Source organism: Lycium barbarum, chromosome 12 (genome assembly GCF_019175385.1).
Source record: "Lycium barbarum isolate Lr01 chromosome 12, ASM1917538v2, whole genome shotgun sequence".
In the NCBI taxonomy this organism is placed as follows: domain Eukaryota; kingdom Viridiplantae; phylum Streptophyta; class Magnoliopsida; order Solanales; family Solanaceae; genus Lycium; species Lycium barbarum.
The window spans coordinates 16325275-16344323 of record NC_083348.1 but is presented as its reverse complement, the minus strand read 5'-3'; positions in this window follow the sequence as shown (position 1 = coordinate 16344323).

Genomic DNA, 19049 nt, shown 5'->3' with positions numbered 1-19049 from the left:
TATATCGACAGTCCATCGAGCATGTCGATGACCCGTCGACGATGACTGGTGTTCTGCAGATTTTTTTGATTCAGTTCAGATCGCGTCGATTCGATTCGCTCAACATCTAACTCTATAAGTTGCCAGGAACATCTGCTGGTACCCTCGTACACGGGGTAAGTCACTTTCTTCTCCAACTCGGGCTCGGGTCTCTATTCCAAGGGCATACCCGACTAGGAAACCATAGGTTCTACTACTACAAACATGAGGGGTGTAACATAAAATCAATGGGGTTTTGGCCCCAATTTATACCAAATTGGTCATCAAACACTTATCCATTTTGACCTTTAATTTTAGAAACAAAACTTGGTTTTAGCTTTTGAAAATCAACCCATTTTTGCTTAACACATTACAATATTCATGGCTTTTGAAATACTCTTTTCATTCCTTGTTTTAAAATTTAAAACCGTATCAAATAGTTTAATTAATCCTCTCTTTAAGTTATCAAAAATCGTTACGCTAAATCCGGGGTTTTTGAAAAAAAAATGGTTTTGGTGACTTAGAGTCAATCCAAACGGCATAAGTACCGTTTTCCTAAGACTACTAGTTCACACAATAAGGATTCCACTATGACATGAGTTTTTTACAGGTTTACAAATACATAAAACTCAAAAATGGAATTAAGAAGATAATGTGAAGACTAGGGCCCCACCAAGCCCCAAGCCAACCATTTTCAGCCATGGTTGGGCCTTCTGCGCGCCAAGCTATTTACTTATTCTTTGCGGACTCAATATCTTCGAGGAAAGAATTTTCCTTATTGGGCCTGAGACCCAATAGACAGGCTGACCCGACCCGAGTGGCCAATGTGGTGAGGCAGGAAAGAAAAAAAAGGGAAATCGGTTAGTTTATATTTACTGAACTTATCACATTCATAACTATACAAATATACATATATCAAATAAATCTATAATCCTTGTGATTATCACATTCCTCTCCACCTTTGAGCTTCCATTGGTAATAATTCAAGTTGCTATAGGGGAAAAGTCGTCACCCCTCGTATTCCTGATGCCACACAAGTTCCAAAGGGTTTCGTGAATCCCCGGCATGGCTGGTCACCATGGAAGGGCTTAAGACCAAGCCCCAGATACCACTTATGCTCCCCAACCAATATAACCAGAAGAAGAAGATAGGATAACATAAGACTCCAAAGAAAAAAGACTAACAGAAACTGTCATACAGTATGACCATCAACAAGTAGAAACAACAGTTATAGTGTAAGTAGAGGCAAGAGCTAAAACACGTGACCACGAGCTAGACAAAGAACAACCACAATACATGGATGTGAAATAAGCAGGGACGAGTCACATTGTTAAGGTAGGCAAAGAGTAGTTGCATAATGGTCATAAAACAACAGAGGGAGGATCATACCTCATAGTCGTGGGTGGACAAGAATGCAAGATCACGATACCTGACTATGGATGAAACCAACAAGTTGTGGTATGCATACATGGGGATGAACAAAGATAAGAAAAACACCAGGGCATGTGATCATAAATGAACACAACATAAGCTATAGTATGCAGAAGAGGTAGACAAGAATAAGAATACAAGAAACATGATCATGGATGGAACAATATAAATTATAGAGGGCAGAGAAGGTAAACCAAATAAAACCCATAATATATAGCTTTGAATAGGCAAGGTAAGGGGGAGTATATTAGTAAAGATACAGATAGGAACAAAACCAACACATGGTCATGAGGGCATGTAAAACAGGGTGCAATCATTAAGGTGAGATAATACAGCAAAAGTAACGACCCGTTTGGTCGTTATAGTCTTTTTCGGCATTTTCGCTCATTCCCGAGAATTAATGAGCTCACTATTGACCCAAGGGGACCGTTGGCACGCTTTCTAAGGAGGCTAGACCTGATCCGGGCAACCTTTGTGAAATATAGGCTTTAAGTGAAAAATGGTTGACCCAAAGTTGACTTTTGGGTAAACGAACCTTTTTTCAAAATTTCGTCATTTCCTAGAGGTCCGGATGGTCGCTTATAACTTGGGTGTGTATTTGGTTTGGTTCCCAATGAAATCGGATGCATTTCAAGACTTGGGTTAGGAAATTGAAATTAAGGCATCGGGCGTAGACTCGGTCAATAAGACCTCTGTTGGGAATTCCGAGGCCACAGACGCGCGTCCGTAGCACGTGTTTATATGTGTATATGTGTATGGTATGTGAGCAGATGGCCTATTGGACCAAATTGTGAAACTTAGGAAGTTTTCTAGTATCTAGTGCCCGCTTTGGTGGCACCAACAACACGGCAATGGTACCGCTGGAGCAGTCCAAGGCTTTTTACCTTGACCGTTGAAACGGCACCGCTGGGGCTGTCCCAGTGCCGCTAAAGCGGGTGACGAGCAGTTTGTAAAATTAATAAAGTGTTAAAAATCCTTAGACCCTCATTATTTCCCATCTTGATATTTGATCTTGAGGGAACTGTTGTTAGAGACATTTTGTTACACCTCGCAGCTTGGCACATTGAGATTCACTAGGTGGTAGTCGTACTATTACGGATGCGGGTGTATAGTTAAGGATGTATAAGGTTATATGTGTTCATCCTATGATTATCAGGGTTAAGTTCATATAATAGGTCATGGGAGAGTTGGAGGACAAGGAAATTAGAGAGTTAAGGTGGGGTCCACATGCTGAGGTTTTATGATGGACATACGAAAAGTAATATGAGTAGTACATGGAAAGTTGAGCAAGTCTTAAGAATGACCCTTAAGCCAAATATGGGCATAAGCCCTCCAAAGGGATAATTTAAGGATATGTTTTCGGATGATCTGACTTGGAGAGGCCAAAACGCCATTGTAAGTTTGGAATTCAGAATCACACCAAAAATTAAAGTTGTAGATAATTGAAATATCTTTCCAACCATAGTTCGTGGGCCCTCATACGATATCGATATCAAACGTTATACGTATTTTATAATCGGCTATCAGGGCAGGAAATTAACCCCGCGCGAACGCTCCAGAAGGTCGCGCGAACACGCAGGGCAAGACCTTGCAACTCAGCGCGAACACACCACATGACGCCGCGAATGCACTGTGTAAGTTCTAAGGCGGTCCAGGTAGAACCTGGACCATTATAAAAAGAGGGTCACCCCCCATTCCTCATCCAAAAACACCCCAAATCCCCTCAAACTTTTTGGAAATTTCCCCAAACTTCCCACACCCACTTTTAAGCCAAAACCAAGTATAATTCCCGAATTCCGATCCGGATAGCGTATAATTGCGGTTACAAAATCGTATAGCGGCGCATTGTGGCCTAAGCTTAAGGTGGAGAAGTGAAGATACAACAATGTTAACGGGAGAAAGGTATGAATCTTCTATTATTAATATTAATCTTGGTTCCTTTACAGAGATAGAGCTGTTAAATAGTTATAAAATAATTCGGTTGATAGAACTATGGGATAAACACCATACGGGATGTTTATGAAGTATTTTGGGTGTTGAGAATCTTATGGTTGATGTTGGTATTGTTATTGTTGTTGTTGGTTGCTGAATAAGGATTTCGGGTTAGGCATATAACAGGGGAATACTGCCCGATTTTCGACAGGATATAAAATAGTTTGATTTGAAAACTTAGGGCAAGTGTGTGATAATGATTCTAGCATTAGTGTGAATTCTCTGGAATATAGATTTAAGAGCTCGGACAGATAAGCGTAGCTAATAGGAGGTCGAGCAGGTATGTTAAGGCTCGTCCCTTTCTTTCAAGGAATGATTCCTATGTTACGATTTCATAAATGTTTCCATAACTTCTTTGTTTTCAAAAGTTAGAAGTTTATGATTCCAAGGCATGATTCCTTTCTTGGTAATCCATAAATGTTTTCCAAAATGACCGTATTGTCGAAACCAGAGATTTATGATTCTGTGAGCTCTTATGATAACAGAGATGAGCATGACAATTGTCTTTGATTCTCACGTGTTGGTTCATTCTGTTTATTTTTCTCGAGTTCTAAATGGTGATTCAATTTGTACATGATTGCTCTTAATATTCTATTCGTGCATATTGTTATGGCCTCACTTCATCGAGTCCCTCACTAGAGGGCCGGGTACATATTCGTGCATAATGTTATTGTATTGTTCACTGAGTCCCTCACTAGAGGGTCGGGTATGTATACTATATATTTCACCGAGTCCCAAAATGGCCCGGGTACGCTATATATTTCATCGAGTCCCATGATGGGCCGGGTACGCTATATATTTCATCGAGTCCCATAATGGGCCAGGTACGGTATACATATATATATGACTTCACTCACCGAGTCCCATAATGGGCCGGTAGGTATTTTATACATATGCATGACTTATCTCATAAGGTACAAATGCTTTGGTATTCCTTGATTATCATACTTGTCTTCTGTTATCTTTTACTCAGTCATGATCTTTATTACTGTATTTCATACTTTACATACTCAGTACCTTTTCCATATTGACCCCCTTTTCTTCGGGGGCTGCTTTCATGCCCGCAGGTACAGACCCTCAGTTTGGTGATCCTCTGGCTTAGGACTTCTGCCTGCTGCTTGGAGAGCTCCATTGTTCCGGAGCTTAAGTTATTTTTGTACAGATCCTTTTGACATAGACTTTGTTATACTCTTAGAGTTCTGTAGACATGCGTGGGTTGTATATATGGCTTGGTCAGCTATACAAATGTAGTTCATTTTGGATATTACCGTGTATAGTGGCAGCCTTGTCGGCTCGCATATTTTGTTATGTCTGGTTAACTGTGACTCCCCAAGAGACAGGTTCATTATGATAAATGGCATTATGAGTCTACATCATGCTTTTACAGATTTCCACATTGTCCTTAGTATCAATCTGATTATATCTAACAAGTTTGTATACGAGTGTCCAACGCGGGCACTAGTCATGGCCCATTGGTTTGGGTCATGACAAAAGTGGTATCAGAGTAGTTCATCCTCGGAGTGTCGACAGACCGTGTCTAGTAGTGTCTTGTTTATTGGTGTGTTGTGCACCATATCTATAAACTGGAAACTACAAGATTTTTAGGATGTTATCTTTCCTTCCTACTCTAGATCGTGCGATAGAGCTATGTTATCAGGATAATTCCCCCTCTGACACATTATGGTGTTTTCAGCTGTGCCTCCAAAGAAAGCAACAGCTGCCCAGAAGGGCAAATCAGTAGCAAGAGATGCTAGTCAGACTCACAGAGTTACTAGGGCCCATGCCCAGTTTATGCCTGAGAGGGTAGTCCAGTCACCGAGCTCTGATACATTGCCACCTCCAAAGGAGCTTGGAGCAGCAACATCTCCAGTTTAGGGGCAGCTCCACCGCCAGTTCCTGAGGTACCGGTACCTAAGCCTCCAGCTCCTCAGCCAGGGGTGAAGGATAGGGCCATGAGAGATACAGTTCAGCTGTTGACCAGATTAGTGGCAAGGCAAGCTCGCAAGCGTGGACACAAGAGTTGACTATGTTGATAGGTCTGATAGCTTGAGGGTTCATGACTTCTTGAATTGTAATCCTTTAGAGTTTTTCGGGTCAAAACCCGAAGATGATCCATAGGTGTTTATTCAGCAGATGCAGTGTACATTGAGGTTAATGAGGGCTTCTGAGACTGAGTCTGTTGAGTTGGCTTCATATCGATTGCGGGACGTAGCTGTTCATTGGTATGAATCTTGGAAGTTATCTAGGGGAGAGGATGGAGAAAAAACTCAAAATACCCCCAACTTTTGCCCAAAATCCCAACTACATACCTAACCTTTGCGTTGGTCCTATTACCCCCTGGAATTTTTTTTTTTAGTATTAAAATGCCGTTTTTTGCTGATGTGGTAGTCCAATATGACAACCCCCAATTATTAACTGACGCTTGTCCACACGCGTCTGGCCCATATGCTATATCTTTTATTTCCCCTCATTTTTTATTAACCAGACCCGTAACCCAACCCGTCACCCACCCATTACCTAAATTAAATCACCCCCAATTCTTATATTCACAAAACCTAACCCCTAACACAAATTTCACGATCAACACCATTTTCAACCCCAATCTTTGTCAACATATTATCACATACCTAAGGCATTTTAAAGTTTATTTTTCGTTGCTGCTCATTGTTCATCTAGTAAAGGTTAGTTCTTTACATTTTTTTCCAAAAAGTGATACTAGGATTTTGTACGTTGTCGCCTTACCTGAAATCTGGAGTTTAAAGAACAAATTTTCATAGTTCCCAAACTATAATTAGCATATTTATTATCATATTGTGCATATTGTTTGATTTGTTTTTTCAAAAAACGTTGTAGCCTAGGGTTTTCAGTTACTGTGCATATGCTTATCATTTTTTTGATTCCGTTTTACATTAAGTTGAATTACTTGTTATTCTTTGTTTATTTTTTTGTTTTGTATTTAGGTAGTACATGTCTGATTTTGTGTATGTAACCTTAAGATGGTACCATGGAGGTGTGTTACACTTAAATAATGGGGAACTAATATATGAAGGTGGGTTAGTTACTGATATATTCAATGTCAATCTTGATGTGTTGTCTTTTTTTGAGTTGAGAGACTTTATTAAAGAATTAGGATACACAACTACTTGCACATTTAGTATTAAGCCACCTAATAGTGGCATTTTGGTAGATGTTGATAGTGATGAGATTATTTAAAATATGACTGTGGGTTTGAATGATGGTGATATTGTGGATGTTTTTGTCAAGCACATGGTTGACGAAGCAATTGTTGACCCACCTTTATTAGAATATATTAGTCATGGGGATAGGGAGGAATCTTGTTCCCCTTTTAATAAAGGGGTTGATGACATAGGGGCTGCTGAAAGAGGTAGTAATGAAAGGGTTGTTGAAGAGCCCTGAAATTGTCCTAATACACCTTTGTCCTTTTCTACTCGAACTTGTGAAAAAACACCACCTCCTACCTCTTATACACCTGCTGCTACTGCTGAAAACACACCACCCCATTCGTCTTTTACTTCAATTTTTTCTATTCCAGAAAAAACACCTCCTACCTCTCTTACACCTGCTGTTGCTCCCGAAGAAACAGCACCCCATTCCTCTTTTCCTTGTGCTGATACTACTACTGAAAATACAACAGGCCCTTCCTCTTCTACACCTACAACTTCAGTTGAAAATAATCCACCCCATTGTTCTTTTACTTATGCTGCTAGTAATGCTTAAAATACAGCAGGTCCTTTATCTTCTACACCTACTGTTCATGAAGATCTTGAAGATCTAGGTCCAGTTGGATCTGATTCCTTAGATGAGGGTTCTGATTTCTCAACTGATGATAGTGAACAATCTGTAGATGACATAGAAGGAGAAAGTGAGGATGAATATGCAAGTGATGAGCCTGATGAGGTAAGAGAGTTGAGGGCTGAAAGGAGGATTGAAGTTCAGAGGAGAAAATTAAAGTGAGAGGGAAAAACCTGATAGTGAAGAGGTTCCAGCAGGTGAAGCTGGTGTGGATCTAGGATTTGATGAAACTACAACAGGTAAGGTTAGTCTTGAGGATAGGTTAGGAGATGATGAACCTTACATTGATAGTTCTGTTGATGATAACTTTGAAATAGATGAGGATAAGGGTTGGGATGATGAAGAGCACATTGAATTTGCTGGGGTAAATCTGCCAAGAAGACAAAGGCTAACAAGAAGGAAGAACGATAAGAACAAAATCATTCATCACCCCACTGCCAAGAAAGTTGTATGGCAGTTGGGTATGGTCTTTAAAGATGTTGATGAGTTTAGGAGAGCAGTAACAAAATATGCTGTTAGGAAAAGGGTTTGTTATATCCCGTAGTTTTGTACGTTGGATTTTTCGTAAATAAGTTTAAGGACAAGATTAATTTTGAGATATGAGACAAGGAGTTTTAATCCCGATTTTAATAAGTGCACGATTTGTTTGTAAATTACAATTAATGTAGAAATGTTAGTGGAGATTAGGGATTAATTAACCATGATTAGATTATTAAGTGGGGATTAATGATAAATTAAGTTAATTAGTGTGCTAAATGGACCCATTATAACATGGCCAAATCTGATTGGTCCATGCCATAGTGGGACATGTGTCAACATGGCTGAGTGCATATATATTCATGTAATGACTCATCTAATCACAACTTTATCTTCACAATTTCTTGAAGCAAAAATTCATAGCGCAAGCCATGGCAGCTCACGGCCATGGCAGTCCACGACCAAACTTAAGATTTTGATAGCAAAAAAATTAAATCCCAAGGGTGCTATACGTGTGCAAGGAGGCAGCAATATAAGAATATTGAATTGAGGAATAAGAAGAGGTGCAATTAGTGCAAGTGATTATAGGATCTGTCCTAATTAAATTAAGGTAAGATTTTCTCTTCTTATGGTGTAATTGGAGTATATGATGTTGTAATTGAGTGATTAACTCTTATTAATTGGCATTTGATGCAAGGAATTGTACACGTTAGTGTTAAGGTTCGGTTTGGACCGTGTTGGGGTTGTTCTAATTTAATAATGGTGGATTAAGTTTGATTAGTGTTGTTGTTATTGTTGTATTGTATTTGAGGGTAATTTGTTTAGGTTGAAGGGCTGGAAATATAGTTATAGATATGTATGGGTGTTGTTGTTCATGGTAATATTATACTCTTTTCCATGTGTTTGTGATTTTGCGAAGTAAAGGTTGAAGATTTTGTTTCGATGTTGTAGTTTCGATGGACTGTTTTGAGCTTGCTATTGAAATGATATTGAAGTAATTTTCTTGTACATGGATGGTAGTTGATGTTGTTGTCATGTTGTTATTGATATGGTTCATAAATTTGGAAGAAAACAAGTGTATAACGTATCGTATACGAAACATATGTTGGTCTGTTGGGTGTATAATCTTAGATGTTAATGATTTGGATTGAAAAAGGATTAAGAGAGGTTATTGGGTTATTTGAGTTGTTTATGGGTTGGATTTTAAGGATTTGATATGATTATTTCTGTTATCGTTGTTGTTGGTATTGTTGTGATAACCGGAGATTAATTGGAAGTTCGGGTTAGGCAAGTTATATAGAGGAAATGTTGCCCGATTTCCATTAAGTTCTTAACTAATCAAAATACTAATCAAGAAGTATGAACTAAGAAGTGATTCCTATAAGTGATTGGTTATAGATTTATAAGTTTGGGAAGTCGTAGTTTAGTAACAATAGTGTTACTCTCATATTAAATAGGCTAAAGGGGAGACGAAGCAAGCTTGGTTACGATTGATCTACGACAGGTACGTTAAGGCTATCCCTTCCTTCTTTTTTGCATAATCTCTATGAAACAAACAGATGATGAGCATATAACTCCAAAGAAGCACCTTTTCTTAGAGACACTAGGATGGCTAATGTTCTTGATTCCCTGAACCTACTTCATTATGTCTTGATACGTGTCTATGATTCCTGAAGCTCTATTTGATATAATCCATAGTGACATTCGAAGGGTACTTGACATGACTATTGTCTTTGATTTTCAAATGATAGTTCATTTTAATTATTCTATTGAGTCTGAGACATGACTTAGTTTGCATATATCTTTCACCGAGTCCCGGGCCAGGTATGTTTTCGTGCACAGTTTCACTGCATTGATATATATATATATATATATATATATATATATGATGTGATTATGGCGCCGAGTATGGTATATGATGACTTTATTCGCCGAGTCCCATAATGGGTCGGGTATGGTATATGATCTAAACATGCATGATTCTCATCTCGTAAGGCACAGGTGTATCTTTGATTATCATATTTGCCTCCTGTAATCTTTTATTCAGTTATGAGTTTCTTTATTATATTTCATGCTTTATATACTCAATACATATCTCGTACTGACCCCCTATCTTCTAGGGGCTGTGTTTCTTGCCCGCAGGTATAGACACTCGGTTTGGTGATCCTCCGGCTTAGGACTTCTGCTCAGCTGTTTGGAGAGCTCCATTGTTCCGGAGCCCAGACTATTTTGGTCCAGATCTTTTGATATAGACTTATGTATATGTCCAGGGGTACGGCGGGGCCCTGTCCCGTCATATTTCACTTTTATACTCTTAGAGATCTGTAGACATGTGTGGGTTGTATATAGGTTTTGGTCAGCTGTGTCTATATGGTTTGCTTTTGATATTCCCGTGTATAGTGGCAGCCTCGTCGGCTTGCGTATTGTGTTATGTTGTGGTTAGCCGTGACTCCTCAGGAGATAGGTTTATGATATGTGGTGTTGTGAATCCTTTGTTTGTTTTTACAAGTTTCCATATTGTCCTTAGTTTTAGATTGACTATATTTAACAGGTCCGTATATGAGTGTCCTGTTCGGGCACTAGTCATGGCCCATGGGGTTGGGTCGTGACAAAAGTGGTATCAGAGCAGTTCATCCTCAGAGTGTCTACAGACCGTGTCTGGTAGACTTTTGTTTATCGGTGTGTTGTGCACCACATCTATAAACAGGAAGCTAGAGGACATTTAGGATGTTACCTTTCCTTCTTACTCTAGATCGTGCGATAGAGCTGTATTATTAGGATAATCCCTCCCTAACAAATTATTGTGTTTACAACTATGCCTCCAATGAAAGCGACAGCTGTCTAGAAGGGCAAATCGGTAGCAGGAGATACTAGCCAGACCCGGAGAGTTACTAGGGCCCGTGCCCAATCTATGCCCGAGATTGTACTTCAGTCGACGAGTTCTGCTACACCGCCACCTCTAGAGGAATTTAGAGCAGCAACAGCTCCAGTTCAGGGGGCAGCCCCACCGCCCGCTCCCGAGGCCCCAATACCTGAGCCTCCAGCTCCTCAGCCGGGGGCGGAGGATAGGGCCATGAGAGATGCAGTTCAGCTGCTGACCAGATTAGTGGCAGAGCCGGCTCATAGGCACGGACTAGGAGTTGACCATGCGGATAGATCTAATAGTTTGAGGGCTCGTGATTTCTTAAGTTGTAATCCTCTAGAGTTTTTCGGGGAAAGCCCGAGGATGATCCGCAGGAGTTTATTCGGCAGATGTAGCGTACTCTGAGGATAATCAAGGCTTCTGAGACTGAGTCTGTTGAGTTGGCTTCATATCGGTTGTGGGATGTAGCTGTTAACTAGTATGAGTCTTGGGAGTTATCCTGGGGCGAGGGTGCTCTTCCAGCAGTATGGGATGAATTTGTGGAGGCCTTCCTTGGCCACTTCCTGCCTCCAGAGATGAGGCGAGCTAGAGTTGATAGATTCTTACATTTGAGGCAGAGTGGCAGGAGCTTTCGAGAGTACAGTCTTGAGTTTGATTCATTGGCTAGATATGCGCCTACTATTGTAGCTGATATGGCTGATAGAGTGCATCATTATGTGATGGGACTGGATCGTTACTTGATTGATGGCTGCATGGCAGTGGCTCTTCAGCCAGGTATGGATATTGCTCGGGTACAGGACGTCAGCCAGACAGAGACTACGACAGAGGCCAGCATAAGAGGGCTAGATCGGCTGGTTATCCTGGTGAGTTTCGAGGCAGGCAGCCTCTGCAGTATATTAGATATTCTTCCCAGCCAGCACGGAGTGCACCCCCATAGTTCACAGGTAGGACATTTGACAAAGAGCTCCAAAGCTTCAGGTTCGCAGATGAATAGAGGTTTGAGTCAGTCGAGGCCACCTTTGCCTCAGTGTTCTCGGTGTGGTAGGATCCCTTCTGGGGAATGCCGTCTTACTACAGGTGCTTGTTTTTCTTGCGGCCGTCAGGGCCATATAAAGAGAGAGTGTGCTTATGGGGATGGTGCAGGTGGTATGGCTCAGCCTACTGGGTCGGTTGCTGGTTCATCTTCTTCTGTAGCTGTGCGCCCTATAGGGCAGGGTATTCAGACACCAGTAGGCCATAGTAGAGGTCGTGGCAGAGCTTCCAGTTCTAGCGGTCCTTCGAACCGCATATATGCTTTGGCTAGTAGGTAAGATCAGGAGGCGTCACCGAATGTGGTTACAGTATATTATCGATTTTCTCTCGGGGCGTATATGCATTGATAGATCCAGGCTCCACCTTATCATATATATCTCCCTTTGTTGCTAGTAGAATCGGAATAGAACCTGAGTTGATAGAACCATTTGAAGTAGCTACACCGGTAGGAGATTCTATCATAGCAAAGCAAGTATATAGAAATTATTCGGTGATTATATATAGTCGTCACACCGTGGCAGATCTGATAGAGTTAGATATGACTGAGTTTGATGATATTATGGGTATGGATTGGTTAGCTTCTTGTTATGGTAACGTTGATTGTAGAGAAAAGATAGTTTGATTTCAGTTCCCTAGAGAGCCGACTATAGAGTGGATGGGGAATACAGCATCGCCGAGGGGTAAGTTTATTTCATACCTCGAGGCAAGGAAGATGGTTAGTGTCACGACCCAGCTAGGGGCCGCGACGGGTACCCTGAGCTAGCCACTGAGCACACCTCGTTCTACTACTCATCTTACTCATTTAATGCTCTTTTACCAATTTATACTCAAGACATAAGAAAATCATCTTTTCATTTGAGAACATAAAATACTTTTATACGCATAAGCCTCTTGGCCATCAAAATAATATATCATCTTTTCATTTGAGAACATAAAATACTTTTATACGCATAAGCCTCTCGGCCAACAAAATAATATATATATACATAGTAACAATCTCGTGAGATCATCTAACCCACACTGCGTATCTACGAGCCTCTACTGGAATGCTAACATGAACACAGGACAAGACCCCGTCATGCTCAAAATACATATACATGAACATACACAAACGAATAATAAAGCACCTCCGGATCAAAGGAGTGCTTTCAATCGGCTGACAGCTACTATGAATCTGGGTCAAGCTCACCTCCCTATCTACCTGTGGGCATGAACACAGTGTCCAAAGAAAACTGACGTCAGTACGAACATTGTAATGAGTATGAGAGGCATAAACAATGAAATAAGACAATGACACAAAGGAAACTATCAATATGAAACATCTGTATCGGAGTGTCAAATATAAAAGAAGTAATGCATCCTGTCTTACTCATACTCATTGTCATATCATATATGCATAAATGTATAAGCTTCCAACCCATATAGGCACGGTGTGATAGTGTATAAACTGCCCGTCCATATCGGATCGGTGTGATAATCATAACATTAGCCTGCGTCCAGGCCTCCCGCGTACGGGGTATCATCTCATGCTGCCCACTAGTGGTGTCTGCCTATGCCATCTAGCCATGGTGTATACGCTGCCCGCCTTAGCGGTGACTGCCCGGCCATATAGGCGCGGTGTTATATCATCATAATACATGCTCATCATAGTATGCTTATCATAATATACTTATCATAATATGTTTGTCATAGTACATGCATAGGGCTCAAGAACAACTACACTTTATCGGGGTGACGTAAGGTCGGGATCCCCCGATTTCATTATAGAACATTCTTTGACATTCTACCTCACCTTGAAGGAACTAACGTATAAGGTGAGTGTGAGCAATAAATAACATCATCATCATTATAGGATCATCATATCATACATTTTAGAATCTTTATACTTTAACTCGTCACCATCATTATAGGGCTCATAACATGTCTCTTATCTTATATAGCTATTCATAGACATAGGCTTTTAGCTTTCTGGAATATAGGAACTCATGAAGGGGAAAGAGAGTCATGCTATAGGATTCATGCCATTAGAAATAAAGGACTAGCCTCACATACCTTTGTTGTTTACTAATCTATCGCTTGCTTGTTCTCCTTTAGTGCGTACGTTCTACCTTCAAGAGAATTTGTATCGACATTAGCTAGCGATTATAAAAACAGCTTACTAACGCTAGAGAAAATTGGACAACATTTCCTTTCATTTATGCAACTCTTCCTGATATATCCCGTATTTTATACGTTTGGATATTTCAAGGTAGTCGCGGCAAAGCTAAGGGAATGACCATTTTCAAAAAATTATTTTAATGTACGAGTTGTTATGGATATTATTTATGACCATTATTAGTATGGAAATATTGTGACAGGCTAAGGGAAAAAAGAAGAAATTCGCAAAATGGCCCATGGTAATATTGTGGAAGACTAAGGGCAAAACGGTAATTTCACAAGGTGTTCAAGAAAGTTCTTGGAGGGACCAAAGTGTTCAAGAAAATTCATGAAAAATTCCAAGTTGGCCGTGTGGCATGTGTGGTGTATGTCCACATTTTTATTATTTAATGGGGGCTAATTATAAATTGTAAAAGATGTATGGACCAAAGCTTATTCAAGAAGACAATTAGTCTTCTTTGACTAATTTTAAGAAATTTCAAGAAAAGAGAAGAAAACTCTAAAAAAGAAAGAAGGGGGACATGTGACCATATTTGAGGGACCTAAGCATAAATATATAGAAGTGGTGGAAGATATATATATATATATATATATATATATATATATAAGAAGTCATCTTTTAATTCAACAAATTTGGAGAAAGAAAGAAAACAAAGAAGAAGAAAAATTTGGAGGGCCATTCGGCCAAAGCTATAGAAAATTAGCTCCTTGAATTCTTGATCAAAAAAATATTTTCTTCTAGTAGTTCCACTAAATGGAGGCCCCTCATTAACATGGAGTGGTTATTGGAGCAAGAAAAGTATTTGTTGTGCAAGTTGGAAACCTTAGCCAAGCCAAGAGGTTGAGTGGAAAAGGTATGTGTTCAATCCTCTTTTACACATGTTATGGTGATTGTGAATCTCGTAGAATATAGAAATGGATGAAATTCATGAAAACATGGAAGTTGTGTTGTGGCCGTGTAGGTGTTGGTGTTGGCCGAACCTAGTTGCTTGGTGTAGGACAAGTGAATTGATTTTATTTAGTAGTTTGATTGTTGTATTGTGGATTTTCTGTTGCTAGTAAAAGCTTAATGATCTTAGTGAAATTTTAGTAGTTGGAGACTTGTTTCAGAAGCTTATGTATATTGAATGTAATGTTCTTGCATGCATGGAAGGCAATGTTGTTAGTGTGGTGTTGATAATATGATGTTGTTAGTGTGTAGTTCATGAATTTGGAAGGAAAGGAAATGTGTTGTTATTGTTTTATTGGAGATTGGAAGGTGTTGGATGGAGTAGTATGTTGATTAAATTGTTTTGAATTGAATCAAATCGAATTGAATTGAATTGAATTGAATTGAATAGAATTGAATGATGAAGTGTTGCTAGAATAATTGTTGGTATTGTTGTCGATAGTTTGGCCGGGTTGAATTCCCGGATTGTTGTTGATTAAAATTGGCCGAGTTAGAATCTCGGGGATGGTGTATTTACAGGGGAGGTGCTGCCGAAATTTCGGCAGACCATAAGTGAATGAACTTGAAAGGTTAAGACAAGTATATGTCGATGAATCTAACGATAATGTCAATCTTCTTGAATGTAGACTAACAAGTTGGACGAATAAGTGTAGCTAGTAAGGCGCGGCACAGGTATGTAAGGCTCGTCTCTTTTCTTCTAAAGGCATGATCCCCACGTCATAATGACTTGAATGTTTTTATATCTTCCTTACTTGCAAAAGCTAGAAGTCTATGACCCCAAGTTATAAGTCTTTTTCCTAATGGTTCATAATTGGTTTTTTATCAAAATGCCCATATTTTCCAAAAACCAAGTTTTGAGAGATTGAAAGCTTTTACGACTTAAATGATGAATATGATTTCATAATGACAACGATGACGTCAAATATGAGAAAATGTCCATGACAGATATGTTGACGATATGTTCCCACCATGAATATAACAATATGAAAATGTTAAGTTATTTCTTAATTTCTCAACTCTATTATGGATAATGACTACTTTAAAGGTTCCAAGTATATGAAATGATGCCTTATAATCATGTTTTATGTTTTCTCATGACGACACTCTTCATTGATAGTCTCGCCTTATAATACTAGTTCCTTCAAGGTGGGACACGGCGCCCATGGCTATTCCATAATATAATCGGAGGTTACCGACCTTACGTCACTCCGATGGATATATGATCTTCTTTGATCTCTCATGCATGCTATATATGTATATGTATATGTACATGGGGGGAGGGAAGGGATATATGGGGGAGGGTAAGGGACATATGTTGCATTGCCACCTGGTCAGCTGGCGTTATCATCCCGGATGCGGGATGCCCGGACGCGGGATATATGGGCGAGCCGACGTTGTTCGGCGCTATGATATGATATGACATGATATGATATGATATGATATGATACGATATGAGATGATATGATATGATATGATATGACAAGATAAGCATGCATGGCATCCGCCCTAAGGGGCACTCAGATGTACAGGTTACTTCTTCATCTTATGACATGTACTATATTCCCATACAGTTAATATTCGTATGTTCATCTCTTACTATGTTACTATTTATGCCTTACATACTCAGTACATTGCTCGTACTGACCCCTCTTCTTCGAGGGCTGCGTTTCATGCCGCGCAGGTATACCCAGACGAGTAGAAGCTAGTATAGAAGAGGTTCCAGCGAGGTTGGTAGACCCACTTGTTCCCGGGAGTGCTGCCGAGTCAGAGCTTGTATGCTAGGATTTCTGGATTGATGTTAGAGACTTTCCAGACAGAGTCGTGGGTATCGGGAGTCAGTCTGTCAGCGGCTCCATCAGCCGATGTGTCAGTTTGTATCATGCTATAAGTTTTACACAGTTACAGATGTTATTTGATTCGAAAGCAACAAAAGAATATTTCAGTAAGCTTTATTATGTATACTTGACTTAGAGGTTCAAAAGATGATATATGTAATAAGAGTCAGCGGGTTCGCTCGGCTCCGAATATGGGGTCGGGTGCCCATCACACCCTATTAAAGTCGGGGTGTGACACTTCCCCTATTCTATAGTAACTATCAAGCGTTCATAACAACATTCTCAATATGATAGACAACACTCATCATTCATTACAATATCCGTATTTCACAATTTGTCTTCAATTTCTCCACAATCATGGTAATGGTTCATCGTTGCATTTTCATCACCTAGGATACTTATTCCATGTTCTAAATGTCATCCATAACATTTTCATAATCACAATTTACTAATGATCATGGCTCAGTTCAAACCTTTACTCAACAGTGCTACTGTTCACACTTTCATGACCCATTTCTTACATCCTTCTATAATCCAAGTGTTTCAACTCTTTCCTACCCTAAATAACATGAAAATTCCATAAAACTTACCTTAGATGTTGTAGGAACAAGCCTTTAGTGGTATTACTTTTCCTGCACCAAAACCCTAGTTTGCTTCTCTTGAAATTTCTTAACTTGGATGAACTTTGATGAGTTTCATACACTTGATTCACTTGGATTATTGATATTGATCTTTGATTCCCTTTGTTTTCTTGTAGATAAAGAGTGGACAATATTCTAGAGAGAAGTATCGTGGAAATGAAATGAATTAATGAGCTTGGGTCTCCTTTTTAATGACTTAAAATCTAATCCGAAATGAACAGTAGTTGAAGTGCATAGTGGTCGTAAACCCAGTTTACGGTCCATATTCCAGTTTACGGCCCATATTCTGTGGACGTGTTAAAGCATAACAGAACCAGAAAGTCAGGCTGAGGAAATGATGGTTTACGACTCAGTTTACGGGCCGTATTTCAGTTTACGGTCCGTATTTCAAGTGGTATTTAACCATTCAAGCATTTGATAGAAAGTTGAAGTTTTGTAAGTTTAAATACGACATGGTAATTTACGGGCCGTATACCACTTTACGGTCCGTATTTCATTTTACGATCGACTGGGCCAAAGTGCAAATCTGCAACTTTCACGTCTTCAAAACCTATAATTAGTCATTGTGGAGCATAACCTATCTCTTGTTCCTATTGTCTTTGAAATCTTACTTAGGGTCGTCAAACGTCATTCCCTTCTGAATAGAACATCGTATACTCATATTCTTCGTTAGACTATTCATTGTACGTTCACGGGGAAATTTTCGAGGTGTAACATTCTTCCCTCCTTTTAGAACATTCGTCCTCGAATGTTAAGTCATCGGGGATTCTAGAAAAATTTCGCCGGAGTTTCCCCTGTAATATGGCACTACCATCCTGTCATATCAACCCATAATATCATTGCCTCACAGGGCTACATCACAATATCAACATATATATGGCCACACACGACCAAAAGCATGAAAAGTAAGCATACATACCTTATATCGTTGGTGTTTAATCTTGAATCTCTCCTGGGGGTTGAAATAAATGCGGGTACTTGGAATTCATACTCTCTTCCGCTTCCCAAGTCATTTCTTCTCAGTTATTGTTTCGCCACAAGACGTTAACTGAAGCTACCTCTTTATTTCGAAGTTTTCGCACTTGCCTGTCTAGAATAGCAATAGGCACTTCTTCATAGGTTAGCTATTCTGTCACTTGCACATCATCTATCGGGAAAATCTTTGTGGGATCTCCAATACACTTGCGGAGAAGACTAGATGGACCGATTCAAGCTCCGAAGGCAAGTCCAATTCATAGGCGACATGACCCTCCTTGCGGATAATTTTATAAGGTCCAATATATCTAGGACTTAACTTCCCTCTCTTGCCAAATCTTATCACCCCTTTCATTGGTGAAACTTTCAAAAATACCCAATCATTAGCCTAGAATTCCAAGTCTCATCGGCGATTGTCTGCATAAGACTTTTGGCGACTTTGGGCTGTCAACAATCGATCTCGGATCACCTTAACTTTTTCCACCTCTTGCTGAATCAATTCGGGGCCTACTAGCTGTACTTCTCCTATTTCAAACCATCCGATTGGGGATCTACATTTCCTCCCATATAAAGCTACATATGGATCCATTTGAATACTAGAATGATAGCTATTGTTGTATGCAAATTCGATTAGCGGCAAATGGTCGTCCCAACTACCACCGAAATCCAGCACACATGCCCGTAGCATATCTTCCAAGGTCTGAATAGTACGCTCGCCTTGTCCATCGGTCTGCGGATGAAATGCCGTACTAAGCTTCACTTGAGTGCCTAGACCTTCTTGGAAGGACTTCCAGAACTTGGTTGTAAACTGTGCTCCTCTGTCTGTGATAATAGATAATGGAATACCATGAAGTCGCACAATTTCT